The sequence below is a fragment of the Taudactylus pleione genome, unplaced genomic scaffold (genome assembly GCF_031769625.1).
Source record: "Taudactylus pleione unplaced genomic scaffold, aTauple2 ptg000387l, whole genome shotgun sequence".
NCBI lineage: Eukaryota > Metazoa > Chordata > Amphibia > Anura > Myobatrachidae > Taudactylus > Taudactylus pleione.
In genome coordinates this window covers 294,405-311,967 of record NW_028284788.1, presented here as the reverse complement: position 1 = coordinate 311,967, position 17,563 = coordinate 294,405, and the positions used below count along the sequence as shown (strand labels likewise).

The 17,563-nt window shown below is 42.0% G+C and overlaps 1 protein-coding gene across 6 annotated transcripts in view; it reads left to right on the top strand.

Moving 5' to 3' along the window:
• Window positions 1-17,563, top strand: part of BRPF3 (bromodomain and PHD finger containing 3) — a 331,101-nt gene that overhangs the window by 218,830 nt on the left and 94,708 nt on the right. The gene's annotated exons all lie outside the window — the stretch shown is intronic.

Below are 17,563 nucleotides of genomic sequence, written 5' to 3'. Positions count from 1 at the left end.
GTCCATTCCAACTGGACCGCCTCTCTCAGTGGTCAGGGTCCCACCTTATTCTTCACCAGCAAGTTCAACTGTCACCCAGGACTCAAACATCTCTCCTTTGGTGGCTGAATTCCTCTCACCTGTTGGCATTCAAGCGGTTTGCAATGTGGGAATGGATTCTCCTCATCACAGACACCAGTTTGAGAATAGGGGGCAGTTACTCGGGGAAGACACTTTCAAGTCCGCTGGACTCAACTGGAGGTGGTACTGCCCATAAACATTCTGGAGCTAAGGGCCATGTTCTATGCTCTTCAGGTAGCATGGCTGTGGCGTACATCAACAGACAAGGCGGCACCAAGAGTCGGTCCACCATGAGGGAGGTAAGCCACATTCTTCTCTGGGCAGAGGAATTTGCTGTAGCAATATCAGCAATTTTCATCAGAGGGGTAGAAAATTGGGAGGCCGACTACCTCAGTCGACAAGACATTCATCCAGGAGAATGGATGCTCAATCCACAGGTCTTTCAACAACTGATTCAGCGTTGGGGTCTCCCTCAGGTAGATCTCATGGCGTCGAGATTGAACCATCAACTGCCACTTTAGCTCACCCACAGGCGGTGGCAGTGGATGCTCTAACAACTCCTTGGCGGTTTTAGTTTGTTTACCTGTTTCCTCCACTCCCACTTCTTCCTCATCTGCTTCAAAGAATCAAATGAGAAAGGGTAATGGTTTTGATGGTGGGTCCAGACAGGCCCAGATGGGCGTGGTATTCCAACCTATGTCTTCTACTGATAGATGACCCGTGGCCTGCAAGAAGATCTACTGCAACAGGGTCCGTTTATCTATCAGGACTTAAAGCGGCTTCGTTTGACTGCGTGGCTGTTGAAAGGACTATCTTAAGAAGAAAGGGTATCCCTTCCAGGGTGATTCCTACTATGTTAAGGGCTAGAAAGGAAGTTACCTCAAAGCACTATCATCGTATATGGAAGGCGTATGTCTCTTGGTGTGAACGCAAGGGTTCGCCACTTTCTGAATTGAACTTAGCCAGGCTGCTTCTTTTTCTACAGGCTGGTTTATCAGCAGGTCTTTGTCTGGGATCTTTGAAGGTTCAAATATCGTCTGTGCTGATTTTCTTTCAGAAGAAACTAGCATTATTGCCAGATGTCCAAACATTTCTACAAGGGGTTGTCAGGTTACAACCTCCATTTGTACCTCCATCGGCCCCATGGGATTTGGATTTGGTCCTCTCTTTTCTCCAGTCTTCCATATTTGAACCTTTACAGACTGTGGAATAAAATTTTTTAGCATGGAAAGTGGTTCTCCTTTTGGCGCTCTCCTCTGCTAGGCATGTGTCGAAGCTAGGGACGCTTTCTTGTCGTCCGCCTTAACTCATTTTTCATGAGGAAAGGGCTGAGCTATGTATGCAGTTATCTTTTTCGCCTAAGGGAGTGTCTGCGTTTCACATCAACCAACCGATTGTGGTTCCGGTGTTTAAAGACGATTCTTCGGCTTCCAGGTTCCTAGACATTGTGCGGGCTCTTCGGATTTATCTTAATAGGACTGCATCCCTCCGGAAGTCTGATACGCTGTTTGTTCGATATGATATGGCGCGTCCGACCTGGCTGGCTTCTAAGGCAACCATTTCTAGATGGATTCGTCTGACAATCAGACAAGCCTATCTGGCTGCATCAAAGCAACCTCCTACTTCAATCAAAGGGCATTCTACATGCTCGGTGGGTCCTTCGTGGGCAGCTGCCCGCAGTGTTTCCCTAACCCAGCTTTGTCGGGTGGTCACTTGGTCAGGCCGGCATACTTTTGCAAAGTTTAACCAATTTGACACGTTTGCGGCATCTGCTTCACAGTATGGCCGTGCTGTTTTGCAGGGTTCTCAGCGCTCTCCCGCCTGGGATGTGAGCTCTGTGACATCCCCACTGTACTGAGACTCCAGTGTCCCCTAGTGGATGAAGGAGAAACAGGATTTTGGTACTTACCGATAAATCCCTTTCACGGATTCCACAGGGGACACTGGACGCCCACCTGGCGCTGTTCCACTTGCATTGGTTATTGTTCTTCCTGGTTTGGACAGTTGTTTTTCTTCAAGGTCTGCTTGATTTGTTTGCATATTTTCTTGTTTGTTCATGTATGTTCTAGCTTCTCTTCTCCTCTATTATTCTGTTTTCCAGCTCTCCTCGGGAACAGTTTCTTAAGACTGACCTGTAGGGGGGTATAGAGGGGGAGGAGCTAGCTACCATTCAGATTTATTAAAGTGCCAGCTCCCGGTTATTCCACATCTGTGCCCCACTGTACTGAGACTCCAGTGTCCCCTGTGGAATCGGAGAAAGGGATTTATCTGTAAGTACCAAAATCCTTTTTTCCACACACGGTGTGAGCCAGACAGTGTCCTAGATACTCCCCTTACTCTGCACAGCAAGCACGTCCCTCTCCTTCCTCCACGCTGCCTTTCTGCACTGTGTGTCTGTGACTGAACTGCCCTCTCATCTCTCCATCACACCCCTTCTACTTTCCTTCCTCTTCACTTCCCCTGCTTTTATTAATTGATGACTACCTCCATTATACTAACATAAGGGATTTACCTTTTAGTGTGGAGCCTAGACATGTAATAAGGGCTCAATTTAACAACAATCCATATTACCAGAAGCATATTTTGTTTAGTAGCGCAGTGACCCTAGCAAATATGCCATTGGTATTTAACATTACTTACCCCTCCGGCGAGGTCCAGCGACATCATCCTCCTCAGCGGCATCCTCACTGGTGTTGCTGGCAGCCTAACGCTGCCATTTATTGCACATGCCAGGTGCCAGTCTGTGCATGTGCATTAAACTTTCACCTGGCAGGGATTCGGGTAACAAACAGAGGTAAACTAAGTTGACATAACCCCTTTAACTGCAATTATTCAGATTCCCCCAGATGTATCACAGGGGGACCTCAGCAGATATCTCCGTTACCTGCTGCTATAGCACTATTACCGCTGGCAGCCGCTTCCCCTATAGGTTTCAATGGGGGGATGGTTAGTGCACATCTCAAATTGTTGAAGGACTGCACATGCACAGTCCTCCATCTGTGAGTCCAAAGGTCGTGATGGTTGTGATGGTGATGTCAGGCTGCGACCAAGGTCGCAATGCTGGGATTGCAGATGCTTGTGTGCGAAATTCCGGAATTCCGTCCATCTATGAATCAGGCCCTCTGTCCCTGTAGCCAACATTCAGATTTTAACTATCAGGCAGTTCCCATATTTTTTTGAATCAGGGCACCTTAGAGTATCAGCATTACTTTAATGTTTTAAAAAGTTGCATATAAGGAGAAAAAATTACTAATAATGTAAGGGGAATAATTCAGGAACGTAAATATAGCGTTCAGGAAGTGGGGCCACAAATCGATGTCTTGCTTAGGGCACATTGAGGTCTAAATCTGCCTCTGGCTGAAAGATGTCTCATGCCGGTCAGAGCGATCGTTTCTGCTTGGTCGCAGCGTTATACTGTGCAATTTTCAGCTTGATCAACCTGTAATTGCACAGTGTATGGCCACATTTACATCATTGGTAAGAAAATATATACTAATAATTAATTTTAATTATTGCATTCTGTATTATGTATTTAAAATATGTTTGCATGCAGAAGTGAAATCACATTTGCCTCTAGAATTGAATCACTGAAATCAATATTTCAATTGTTGCACTCAAGTAAACTTAAGCAATTTGATTATTATATACAGATATATGAATATGATGAAGAACTATGACTATCAAAAGGTTACTAAGGTCTATTAATTATGTATTTAAAAATTTTGTGTCACAGTCACATTTTTTAATATTGGGACAAATTAACCTAACATCATATTAATGTATAAAAATCCTTTGTATTTTTTCAGATCATTTCCATACAGTCACTGCATGATGACTGTCACCTATCTGCATTACCAAACTCTTGTTGTAACCTTGGTTTTCAGAAACTTTCTAGGCTATTTTCTTGTACCATTTGTTTTAGAGGCATTTAATCAGTTAAATTTTGATTTATATATATATATATATATATATATATAGTAAGGATGTCCCTTTTGGTGACGAAAACGTTGACTATTTTATGATGTGAAATTAAAGTATTGCCTTTTATCCTGTGAAAACCTATAATATTTTTATTTTTTTTAGTCAAAATGTACAGCTCTCTGTTCTAATGTATACAGAGATACAATACTCTATAATTGAATCGGAGCTGCCCACTTTGTAATGTTTATTATATATAGGGCAGTTCTGTCTAGACATGGATGAGAGCTGTCCTTCACCACCTCAAAGTTGACTGAGGTTTTTGGCATATTGAGAGGGGATAGAGCTGTCTTGTTATGATTTATTGGCATGTATGACCCATTCCTCCACACTAACTCCTTCTCCTGACATTGTCCTGAAAACATATTTATGCTAACTGACCGAGATACAAATATAGAGGAAAAATTGCAAATGAACCTCTCTTTTCTTCAGTATTTGCCTTATTATATAGATCCCTAAACGTTAAAGAGCTGTTCAGTGAGCCTGGAGGTATTTTATTTTATAAAGTCAGCCCAGGTGTTCTTGTATACAGTATGTCCAAATCAATACTCACGTGCCAATATACTATATGTCATATAATTAAAGACTCACTAACCCTAGATTAAAGCTTTCACATATGATTTATCTAATGTAAATTAATTGCATAGCACTCTTTACAGGTGTAGGGGCATATGTATCAAAGCTTGATGTGAGATAAAATTGTGAGGTATATATCACCAACCAATCAGCTCCTAACTATAATTTTTTAAACACAGCCTGAAAAATGTAGTTAGAAGCTGATTGGTTGGTTATATATATCTCAAAAATTTATCTCACATCAAGCTTTGATATATATGCCCCTTAGAGGCAAATGGGAGCAGAAAGGAACAAGCAACTTCTTACAGAAATGAACATTAAAAAATATATATTTTAACCTATTTCTTTCCTGCAAACAACAGCGGAATTGGTCAAAATTACTATGTGTCCTCATATATCTAGCCTCCTTGCACGTTAAACAACCCTTCTAGTCATGCCATGCCATGGCGTGACTCGGTAGCGCCAAGTGTCTTTTCATTTTATCATTTTAATCAGCAGAATCTGCTTGTGCATCCCATTCACATCGCTGTGCAAATAAGAGCCATTTGAAGGTAAAAAGTTGCACTAAAAGATGCTCAGCGCTACTGAGTCACTCGGAGCTCCTGCATTATGTGTAGCAGGAGTATAGATGTATGTAGAAACATCTGTATCCCTATCTTTATTGTTTCTTCAATAATTTACCAAAAAACAATACAAAAATAATCCTCATGATGGCATTCCTACACTATTAGCCAGCATCTGTGAGGAGGGGTGTCAATACCTCATATTGATCTCAAAGAGATCTTTATACTTACATTTAGAAGGGAAATACAGTGCTAATGGATAAAGTATAATTGTTACATTTAAATAAATGAACAATTAAGAATTGCTAATAAAGTACATGCATGCTACATCATAAAAATTGTATACACTGTATTAGCAATTTATTCTGTTACGAAATGATTACAAAAAAGAAATGCAACTTTGAGGAAAAAAGCACACACATATATATATTGTGGTGAAAGGGGTGGTCTCTCACCTGAATTGCCCACATTCTGGTTGGATAAACTGCCCACATTATGGTGGGATATATATATATATGTGTGTATGTGTATATATATATATATATATATATATATATATATATATATGTAATATGTGTTTTTAAAAAAAAGAAAAATATGGGGCACTCCATAGTGTAAAATAGTTTTAATAAGAAATACACATCCGTGCAAACATCACTAGGTAAAATAAAAACAGTGTGGAATGGATACCACATGGGATTATTCAAATTCTCCACCGGCAACACCAGCAATCACCGTCACGGCTCCAGATCGAGGCCACTCTCCCAAACCCTCTAACGCAAAGCAAGATACGGCTTGTCGAAAACAACCTGGCAGCGAAGGTGAAGTTGGAGTGCAAGGTTGTGATTGCGTCTCCAGGCAACGCTCTAACGGGTTTTGTGATAAACTTCGTCAGAGGGCTGGCCTGCAAGATGCTTGTCAGTTCTCTTAAAGTGCATAATTTCCAATCACAACATGACACAGTCAGTATCAACTAATAGTATTACAATCCGTATTCCACAATCACATAGCCTTTAATGTGCAGCTGTTAACATTAATTAGGAAGAAAAACTTTTTACTTAAAAAGATGTAATACTTTTGGTTTCTGAATGGCACTAATTCCCATAACAAATTAGTTTTCAATTATATTTGACTTCATTTATATCAGCCGAATATTTATGGATACATTTTTTTACATAGAAATTACTTTTCATACAAACACATCATTAAACTTTCATATAAATTCCAGTAATCCAAATGGCAAGCAATAAAAATTGTATTTAATGCAAACATTTAAAAATATCACTACATTCATCATTTATGTAGTGATGTACAGGGATTTAATAAAATTTTCCTCTCGACTACCAAGACAAATATGTTGCACGCATATACATTCAGCAATTAAGCCTGGAGCAGGTGTTTTAATGTAGCACATCGCTAATAAGTAGCATAAAAACTTGTTACAATTTATCAAGGAGAAGTTACTTATTTTCAACTGGTTTTTAATGAATAACACATGTTTGAAGGAACCATTTTCTATAAATTTATATTATCAGCAGTCAAAAATAATTTCAGACCAATAACACTATGGTGGGCATAAAAAGGAACCGCTCTCTGGCACTAAAACTAGCGGACCTTATTTAACACTATAAGTTGCAAGAAGAGTTTTAAAGGACTTATTTTTCTTATAAGTTACTAACTTTTTTTTTTAAGTATTTTTTGAGAATACAGTTTGGCTTAAAAATTTCATAATTTTGAGAATCTTTTTAATTTCTAATGCCACACTATTATATTTAGATATAAAAGTGAGGTCTGTATTAAACTTGGACTTAAGTGTTTTCTTTCTCTTCAATGGAAGAGTGGGACAATCTGATTGGCTAACTTCTTTGAAAACTTGGCTCAAAAGGTTCTCCTGGTATCCTCTCCATTTAAAAATGACAGTAGTTTTTAGCTTGGATTTCAAAGGTCTCAAATGATGTACAATTGCGTTGTAAGCACAAAGTTGGCCTTTTGGAATATTTATTTTTAAGGCACATAGTGTGCACTGGAATAATGAAGGTAATCATTCGTTCCCACCACTTTATAATAATTGGAGCAAATAATTGTTTCTCCCTTTGCTTCCATAGTCACATCCAAGAAGGTAATTTGATTCCTTTTTTAGATGTGAGGAAAAGATAAATTAAAGGTGTTAGTGTTCAGAGAATTAACAAAGGAGAGTGCTATGGTAAGATCCCTATCCCAAATAATAAATAGATCATTGTGAAAGAGTGGGTTTCTCCCACATTCTGAGGAAAGGGTTAACCTCCCTGTAGCTAGGGAGGAACCATACAATTACCTAAATTAAGACCAGCTAAGATATTAAAAAGTGGTAAGTTTAGTTAGTCAGTGGAAAATGTGAGTGAGAGATTGCATCTTTAGCAGCTCTCCCCATGCTGGACAATCTGAACTGTGACTGGGAATACTCTGCTTGTTTAAACTGCTGTCTCATGTAAGCTGTATTATTGTTCCTGAACTGTGTCTGCCTTATGTAAGAAGTCATTACGCTGGCTCTGCCTTTTCAAGCCTGGAATAAAAAGCTTACCTGTTTGCATCATCTCAGTCTCCCATTGGTCTTCTGAACTTACCTGCTACATTGTGATATATGAAGTGGGATAAAGTGGATCCTGTGCCAAGCGTCCTAAAGAGACCACCATGGAAGCCATTTTGCAACAAATGTTGGACTTCTTTAAACAGCAGCAAGCAGTGGTAACTGCTCCAGTATTTACCAAAATGCAGGCCGCAGATTATGTGGAGGCCTTTCTTACCACTTTTGAAAGTGTTGCTACCTTGCAAGCATGGCCCAAAGATTCCTGGGCCATGCGGATTGCCCCTTTGCTAACGGGGAGGTCCAAGCTGCATATGCCGCCTTTATCTGGAAGATGCAAAAATATATGACCGAGTGAAGGCTGCCATAGCGGATTGGTTTGGCCTCTATTCAGAAGTGTACCAGCAGAAATTCACGTCTGTGTCCTATGATCCTGATGGAAGGCCATGCGTCCTGGCCCAGAAACTAGCTGACCTTGCAATTAAATGGCTGCAGCAGGACCTACATAATTCCACTCGGCTAATAGAGTTGGTCACTCTCGAACAGTTTGTTGCACTTCTCCCTGCCAAAGTTGCTCACTGGGTCCAGCTGCATCGAGTTGATAATTTTGGATTCCGCTGTTCGGCTAGTTTAAAATACCTTGCTGGCATGGGATTGTATGGAGTTTCCCCGTCTGTCTCCACAACGGGCATTGTCTTGGGATAAGGTGCCCCCACATATGGATTTGCATAGGTACCAGTATCCCTTGCAAAAAATGGCTCTGGGGAAATTGAGGCCCACAGCTTCGCCTTTCTCTTAACGTAAAGAGGGTTTTCGGCCTAGAAGTCATTCTATGGGAAGATGATGGCCGCCTGTTTTCCAGAAGATGGAGGTCCAGAGTTGAGGATTTCCCCAATAATTCCATCTCAAGTGTTCCTCATGTGATCAAGGTGGGCATCAAGAATGGGTGTGTCCACAGACGGATTGGTCTTTTTCCTGTGGTCTTTACAGCTATAGATACCTGCCCTCTTCCGTCTAGAATACAGGTACATGTGCAAGTCGGTAATAGACTGGTCGAGGTCTTGTTGGACTCTGGACCTGCTACTACCCTGATACAAAGGAATTTGTTGTCCCCTGAGTTGTTGCCCTATGAACTAGTCCGCATCTGTTTTGTGCATGGAGATGTTCAGGCTTTTCCTGTTGCCATGGTCCCATTGATAATCAGGGGAAAGACTGCCAAACTACGTGTGGGCATGATGTGTGTCCTTGGTTACCAGCACCTGTGCTAAATAGGTCGTGACTGGCGTCACTTCCAGGCTCTTCTTTTGCCGGAGGAACAGGTGACTGCAGCAGCCCTTGGAGAGAAATGTCCCTTCTCCCTTGATTTGTTTCTGTCTCGAGTAAAGGCTCTGACATCTGAGAAACAAAAGAGAAGGGATCACAGAGACTGGCTTGCTTGTGATGTTTTGTTGGGACAAAAGGTATTTTCCCATAATGCTACTGCTTGCAATGTGCCTGTAAATGCTGATGTTCCTGTTCATGTCAATGTATCTGATTATTCTGATGAACCTGTCATTACTAATGTGCCTATGCATGCTGATGCCCATGGTAATGCTGAGAGGTCTAGGAACAGTTATGTCTTGTCGAAGCTGGATAATTGGTTGAGACAAGATCAGTTTAAAATTGAATCGCAGCGATGCCATCTTGCAACTGGCCGCAAGACGCCATCTTGGAAATGAGATCGCAAGACGCCATTTTGCGAATGGCCACCCAAGCGCCATTTTGGATAAACGCACAATTAAGTACATATGGCGATATTACTATTAACACCATGCGATTGCATCTCTCACCATTTCTCATATACACATTAATACGCACAATTGCGCTGTTAACTAATCGCATATTAGCGAATGCATAAGATCCTGTATGAAAACGCTGTTTAGTAGCTTTATGCGCAGGCATCTGCACCAAGTTAAGCTTTAAAGTATAAGATTTAAGTTTGTTCATTTAGTATAAATGCTGTGAAATAAAGATTATTTGTTAACTAAGCTTTTATACATAAGTAAGCCGTGTTTGGTATTATACTGATGCATACTCTTTCCACAGTATTCCGGTATCATCGGTGTGGAGATCGCATCATGCATTCTCAACTTATGAACCGCAGAGACTTCAAGCAACAAAATGTATATTATATGAACAACTGTTAGGATGTTGCATGAGGCGGGAATCCAGAGACCCCCAGTTGTTAGAGGCTGGGTTGTGTCTATTTGAATCAGCCTGTTAAATGCTCTGTAACAGATGCATCCCCCTTGGGAACCAATGGCATCAGCAACAAACTTCTCTATTGTGTTGCCTATTTCTGGGGGGTATAAATATGTGTGCTCCAACTCTGGGTTTTAGTCTTCTTGCTGAATGCTGATTGACGAAGGTTTCTTGATGCCTACATCTGGTCCAGAAGCGCTGCGTATGTATACTGTACTTGGGTCTGTATAATTCCTTTGCGCTGAATTGTGTTTGGATCAATAGCGTGTAACTGTCAGTACTTTTACTTGAATAATACTTTGTGCTTTGGAACCACAAGTTCTAGATCTGGAGTCTGTATTTACTGTACAAACTGCGTACGCAAATTAGTGTCATCCTTAGAAGGTATAGGCAGGATATTAGAAGGTATAGGAAGGAGTGTATAGAGGTTCTAATTCAGTATCGTTAGTTGGGGGCTCGTAGTGAAGTCACTTACCTACTCACACGGCACATACGGTTATCAATATCTCAGCAAAGGGTGGAGTGGCCACATGCATGGTTTTCCTGCAACCGCTTTGTGCTGAAAGATCGCTATCCGTTTTCATGTGAGTCAAGGAAGCTGACTGGAATCCAGGGACAAGAGAGGAAAAAGTTTGTTTTCCTTTGTTGATAGAACCTAACGTTTAAAGGGGTGCCGCAGTATTGAGCACGCAGCTGAGTCGCAGTTTTGCGCAGAGTAAAGGCGCACTTTTGCGTACGCAGCTAAAAAGTTGTCATACGGTTGTGTGGTAGTCGCATTATTGTGTATGCGACTGGTCACACAATAGCATATACGTACTTCCGGTTGTGCTGCCACGTGTTTAAATAAAGTCGTTGAGGTTTACATTTTTCAATGTTATCGTGTATTTTTCTGTGCAGGAAAAAGTGTGTAACAGTCAGTATTTGTTGGTAGGGGTAACTTGTTCCCTACAGTTAGAGGTACCGTATGACCTTTAAGGGCTAAGTGCTAGTCGCTCGGTAAGCAGCTTACCGTTCTATACACAGTAGCAGGTGTACATGTCTTTGTTGTAGAGAGGTGCGTGGAAGTAGCCTACTTAAACTTCCATAGGTGTGGAAGTTGCCTTACTAAATCTTATCCAGTTGTGGAAGTTGCCTTTTTCAAATCTTATCCAGGTGTGTGGGCGCTGCCGTTTAAATCGTCCACAGGTAAGTGAAAGTATCTTGATTGTCTTTCACCAGTTTAAATCTTTATTGCAAAGCATAGGATTTGTCTCAGAATGGGAGCCGCACAAACAGTAGAGATGTTAGACAATGATGTGCTGCTAATGGAAGCACCGATTGGATCGGCCCGTCGTATTATGCATACTAAGTACGGTACTTATGCGATAAGGTATTGTGATGTATGGTTTAAAATGACGATGAAGAGTGTTAGACCGTTTCCCAGAATTGGTAGTTTTGATAAAGATGTATTAGATAATGTCCGGGATCACATCATTCTGATGCGCTCCCGAGAGAAAAAGGTAAAATATTATGAATGTTTAAAGTTGTGGCAGCATGAAGGGGATGTGTGGCTTAAAAATGTGCAAGCGACGCAAACTAGTGTTGCGAGCGCATTGCCAGAGAATACATCCGCGACGCTAAATTGCAATGCGGGCGGGCCACGTGCGGCAAGGTAGTGTTGTGGAGAGTGTTGTCAGCAGTTCACGCTCTCACCACCCCCACCTTATGTGGATGGAGGAGCAAGTACAGTTACCAAAAATACCCATAAAAATGTAACAAGCAATTTGTACCCTCTCTTAAGCAACCATAAAGAAAATGTTTATGATGTGGATGATGAGCCTATTGTAATGTCTGCCATTTCCCATGCTGTGCAAATGATAGATGCTGCATCACCACAATCACGAGTGGTGCCGCCAGCTTCATCGGTAACAGCAAGGGAAGTGCTAACACACTCTGCATACGTAGCAGCAGCAGATTAAACCCCCAGCCAGGTAACCAGGTCAAAAGTAGCAGCGCTACCGGTCTGCATCCCATTCGGACGATAACGTAATGCATTGTCCTTGGACAAGAGCAGAACTAAACTCTATCATAAATGATTTCCCCGATCCCAAAAAGGAACTAGCCAAATGTCAAAGATTTTTGAGAAATTTGGGTAGTTCTCATGAGCCAACTAATAAAGATTGGCGTGTGGTGTTAAGAGCCTGTCTACCACGCAATACCGACCTGACAAAATTTATCACGGATTGTGTATTGGATGGTGGTGATCCCTTAACAGACCAAGTAAACCAAGGTAACATTTCCCGCATTGTAACTCAATTGGGTATATATTTTCCAGTAGTAGTTAACTGGAACAACATTTTCACCATTAAGCAAAAGGAGAGTGAATCTGCAGAAGATTATTGCGACCGGGCTCTGCAGGCTATCACCCAGTACACTTGGTTAGAAGATATTAAAGATAGCACTCACCACAGGGGAATGATAGTCACGGTACTCATGGACGGTCTGAAAGAGAATTTAAAGACTTGGGTTCAGACCTCACAACCTGGCTGGAGGGGAGTCACAATAGATACACTCATAGAATCTGCCATAGAACATGATAAAAACATATCAAAGAAGAGAGAGACCCAGAGTGAAAAACTAATGGCTGTCAGTATCCAAGCTCTGGAAGGAATGACGGTAACATCACAATCAACAGACACACTCGCATCTGCACACACACTTACACCTGAACAGGTATATGCCCTCACTAACCCCACGCAACAGCAAACACAGCTCTATTCCACTAACCATATACAACCACAGGTCCCATACTACTCACAAACCTCATATCCCCCACAATACCCTTACCCTCCCTATACTTACCCATATCCACCACCTTTTTACCATCTGCTCAAACCTCACAACAACCTGTGTCTTCACCCGATCCACGAACATGTTTTAATTGTAAACAAACAGGACACTTAAGTAGAAACTGCAGAGTAAAAAGGGTAGGACCCCCAAACCAGAGTACCTGGATATCCCCATAAGGGATATGCGCAGAGACCAGCAAATGTCCAGCAGGCACCAGCTCCAATTGTGGCCGTAAATGCTTTATTGGAGAATGGTAGCCAACGCTAGGGGTCAGGTCATACCTGTAGTCTACAGATAGTCAGGTTAACGGGAAGTACTAGGGAAGAACCGGTCATGATGGTTGATGTAGCTGGTACTGAATATCCTTTTCTTGTAGACACAGGGGCGACCAGGTCAGTGATAAAATCTCCCGTTAATTTGCAGGTGACCAACGAGACAATACCAACAATGGATGTAACAGGTAAAGTGGAACATTATCCTTTAACAAAGTCCACAGAGGTTACTATTGGGCCGTTGCATACCAGGCATTCTTTCCTTCTGGATGCTGCGACTCCTATTAACCTGCTGGGTAGAGACTTGCTTTGTAAGATGGGATGTGTTATATATTGCACCCCTGATGGTGTATTTTTAGATATCCCAGAGAGAGTTGCACATGAGGTGCAGGATATGTTGGACACTCCCCAAAGGATAATGTATCACTCTACAAGTTTAAATGAAAATCCATCTCAGGTAGATGAAATGTCCCAAATTCCAGATTCCCTTTGGACTAAGGATGGACAGGACACTGAATTAATGGCAAATGTAAGCCCTGTAATGGTAAATTTAAAAAGCGGTAGGCATGCTCCAAAAATTCCTCAGTACCCACTAAAACAGGAGATAGAATTAGGTTTTTTTCCAATAATTGAGCGATTATTGCAACAGGGAATTTTAGTTTGTACAGCTAGTGTAGCCAACAGTCCCATCTTTCCAGTGAAGAAGAGTGGTGGGAGGGGTTATAGGCTGGTACAAGACCTTAGAGGTGTTAATAAGGTAGTAGAGAGCCAATTCCCTGTAGTGCCAAATGGAGCTGTCCTCCTGATGCAGATCCCACCAAATGCAACCCATTTCACTGTCATTGACCTCTGTTCTGCTTTCTTTTCTGTGCCTCTCCACCCTGACTGTCAGTATCTATTCGCATTTACATACAGAGGTGTACAATATACATGGACACGGTTACCCCAAGGTTTCATAGACAGCCCCAGTATCTTCTCCCAGGCATTGCACGACTGTTTACAATCTTTTCAACCTGCCAATGGATCTGTTCTAATTCAATATGTGGATGATTTATTGCTATGTTCTGACTCGTTTATGTCATGTTTAAATGATACTAAACTTTTGTTGCTTCATCTCTCGCAAACAGGACACAAGGTGGTTAAGGACAAACTACAGCCATGCCAATCCAGAGTAAAATATTTGGGACACTGCCTAACCCAGGGGTTATGACATCTTACAAATGATAGAATCCAGGCCATACAGAACATGACACTGCCACAGAATCAACAGCAAATTCGTACCTTCTTGGGAATGTGTGGATACTGTAGAATGTGGATCCCAGGTTTTTCTATTTGCCTTGCCTTTACAGGAATTAGTCTCTTCCTCAAAGCCTGATTGTGTCATACACACAGAGGAAACAGAGAAGGCTTTCCTTAATCTTAAGGATAGTCTGACAAAAGCTCCTGCATTGGGAATACCTGATTATGAAAAACCTTTTGATTTGTATTGTACGGAAGCCGATGGTTGTGCTGCAGGTGTCCTCACACAAAAACATGGTGATGCCAGTAGGCCTGTAGCATACTACAGTGCCCAATTGGACACTGTGGCAAGATCACTCCCCACTTGTTTGAGAAGTGTAGCAGCTACCGCTCTATTGGTGAGTAAAAGTGAGGACGTAGTATTGGGTCATGATATGATTGTCTACACTCCCCATGCTGTATCTGCTCTGTTGACCTCAGCTCAAACCAGACACGTCTCTTCAGCTAGGTTTACCAAATGGGAACTAGCTCTAATCGCACCCACAAACATCACTGTTAAACGTTGTAGCACGCTGAATCCAGCAACGTATTTACCATATGTACAACATGATGTACAAAGGGTGGAAGGAGGCGAGTTGCTGGCGGGAAATAATGATACGCACGATTGTATGGAATATCTGAATCAGACCTTTACTGCTAGCCATGACATATATGACACACCTTTAGAGAATATAGATGTGACTTTTTATATGGATGGGAGTTGTCATAGACAAACAGACACAGGTGAATTATGTACAGGTTATGCTGTTGTAAATGACACAGACATCATAGAAGCTAAACCTCCTGGTCCTCCTCACTCAGCTCAGGTGGCAGAGTTAGTAGCACTAACTAGAGTGTGTGAACTGGCAGCAGACAAGTCTGCTAATATTTACACTGACTCGAGGTATGCGTTCGGGGTGGTGCATGATTTTGGGGCTCTATGGCGTCTGAGAAATTGTATGACAGCAGCGGGCACACCAGTTGCACATTCCCGACACATAAAACATCTTTTAGAAGCAATCCAACTGCCCAAAGTGGTGGCAGTAATTAAATGTAAAGCCCATACATGTGAGGATGATCCGGTGTCACTGGGCAACAACAGAGCCGATGAAGCTGCAAAATGGGCAGCAGGGTTAAAAATGTTTTCTCCAACTGAAAAAATTCTGTCTTTCCAAACAATTGATATACTGAAATTAATTGAGATGCAAAATTTGTGTTCAATTCAGGAAAAATCCATTTGGAAGTCAAAGGGATGTGGGCAAGAGTCCTCCGGGCTCTGGAGGGACGGACAAGGTAATCCAGTAGCCCCCAAGGCATATTACCCCAGCCTGGCTGAGGCAGCACACGGTCTGACTCATCTGGGAAAACAAGGTATGTGCAAGTTGGTGAGAGCATACTGGTGCGCACCAGGTTTTTCTTCACAAGCAGAAAAGATAGCAATGTCCTGCCTGACCTGCTTGAGGAAGAACATAGGGAAAGCGATCCCTACCGAACCGTCCCACATTCCACCGACTGATGGACCTTTCCAGGTGATACAAATTGATTTCATCCAATAACCACCCTGCATGAATCTTAAATATGTATTAGTGTGCACTGATGTATTTTCTAATTGGGTTGAGGCCTACCCAGCGGCCACTAATACTGCTGCGTTTACTGCCAAGAAAATAGTTCAGGAATTTGTATGCAGTTAGGGTATCCCTAAAATCATCGAGAGTGACAGGGGTACTCATTTCATAGGTGATGTTTTTCAAAATATGTGTAAGCTGATGGGTATTAATAGCCGACTTCATACCCCCTATCGACCGCAAGCCAGTGCCAAGGTAGAGAGGATGAACGGGACTATTAAAAATAAGTTAAGTAAAATCATGGCAGAGACTGGACTAGGATGGCCAGAAGCGTTACCTTTGGTCCTACATAGCATAAGGACCACTGCTAGACCTCCTCTAAATCTGTCCTCATTTGAAATACTGTTCGGTAGACAACCTCATTTGATTATAAGTCCACAGGAAGACTTGAAGGGTAACAATGAGGTAACTGTAAAGTATCTTATATCAATGAGTAAGCAGTTAAAGCAACAGCAGCAGAAACTGAAATTGTTGTCCCATGATATGCCTCAAACTAACTGTCATGATGTTGAACCAGGAGAATATGTTATGATCAGAAATTTCTTGCATTCAGGTTGTTTGACTGATCGGTGGGAAGGTCCATACCAGGTGCTGCTGACAAGTACTACAGCTTTGAAGGTGGCTGAAAAAGATACCTGGGTCCATTCCACTCACTGCAAAAAGGTCAATCAACCGGTGGAGAAACAAGTCGGAGACAAGGCTGATAGCATGGACCTGTCGCTCGCGTGCTTGTTCCGGGAGGAGTGAAAAGGTCGTAGTGAGATACCTGAACTAAGAGAAATTTGCAGGTCTTGTTGTGACAATGGACGGGCCTGTTGTGTTCATTTTCATATTCTCTTTTAGAGTGTTCACCATCCTGGTCGGTTCGGGAATATCCTGTTTCTGTGATGGGGAACCGATTGAGGAAATGGGAGCTGATGGCAGTGCTGATGGAGTGGAGTCAGGAGGAGTGCAATGCCAATCAGGGGAGTGTCTGACCAATCTTAGTACTGTTATTGTTAAGAGAGCTGTCATTCCGGATACTCGGGGACGGTGTGGAGGTTTATCGTCTGAAGATTCCTGTATTTGTGAGCTTTGTGGGTCCCTAGTTGATGAGAACTGTATCCAACGGTGCCAACCTAAATATAACCCGTACTGGGGTGGGTATCCTTTAGAGGATTATCATAGAATGGTAGGCAAAGTGTTAAATCAAACTGATTGCTGGGTGTGTTCACATGTGCCACAGGGACAGCATAATGTAGGGTTGGTGCCATTTCCGCTGAATATCACGGAAATTTTAGAATTACAAAAAGGGAAAACATTGGATGGAAAATTCCTCTCATCCAAACCACCTCATTTGAAACTCTATCAATTCCAAGTAGATAGATCACTTTTGTGTTTAAACATAACCAACCCCAATAAACCCGGGAGTTGGGAAGTGATGGGGAATAATCAGACGATGACCTTCTCACAAAGAGCTGATAATGAGTCCATAAACCATGATCTGTTACGCTCAATTAAATCTACCCAGAAACATTTTAGCTACCGGCATACATTGAGTTCCATTAAAGAAATTATTGGTAAGGTACCAGATGGTTA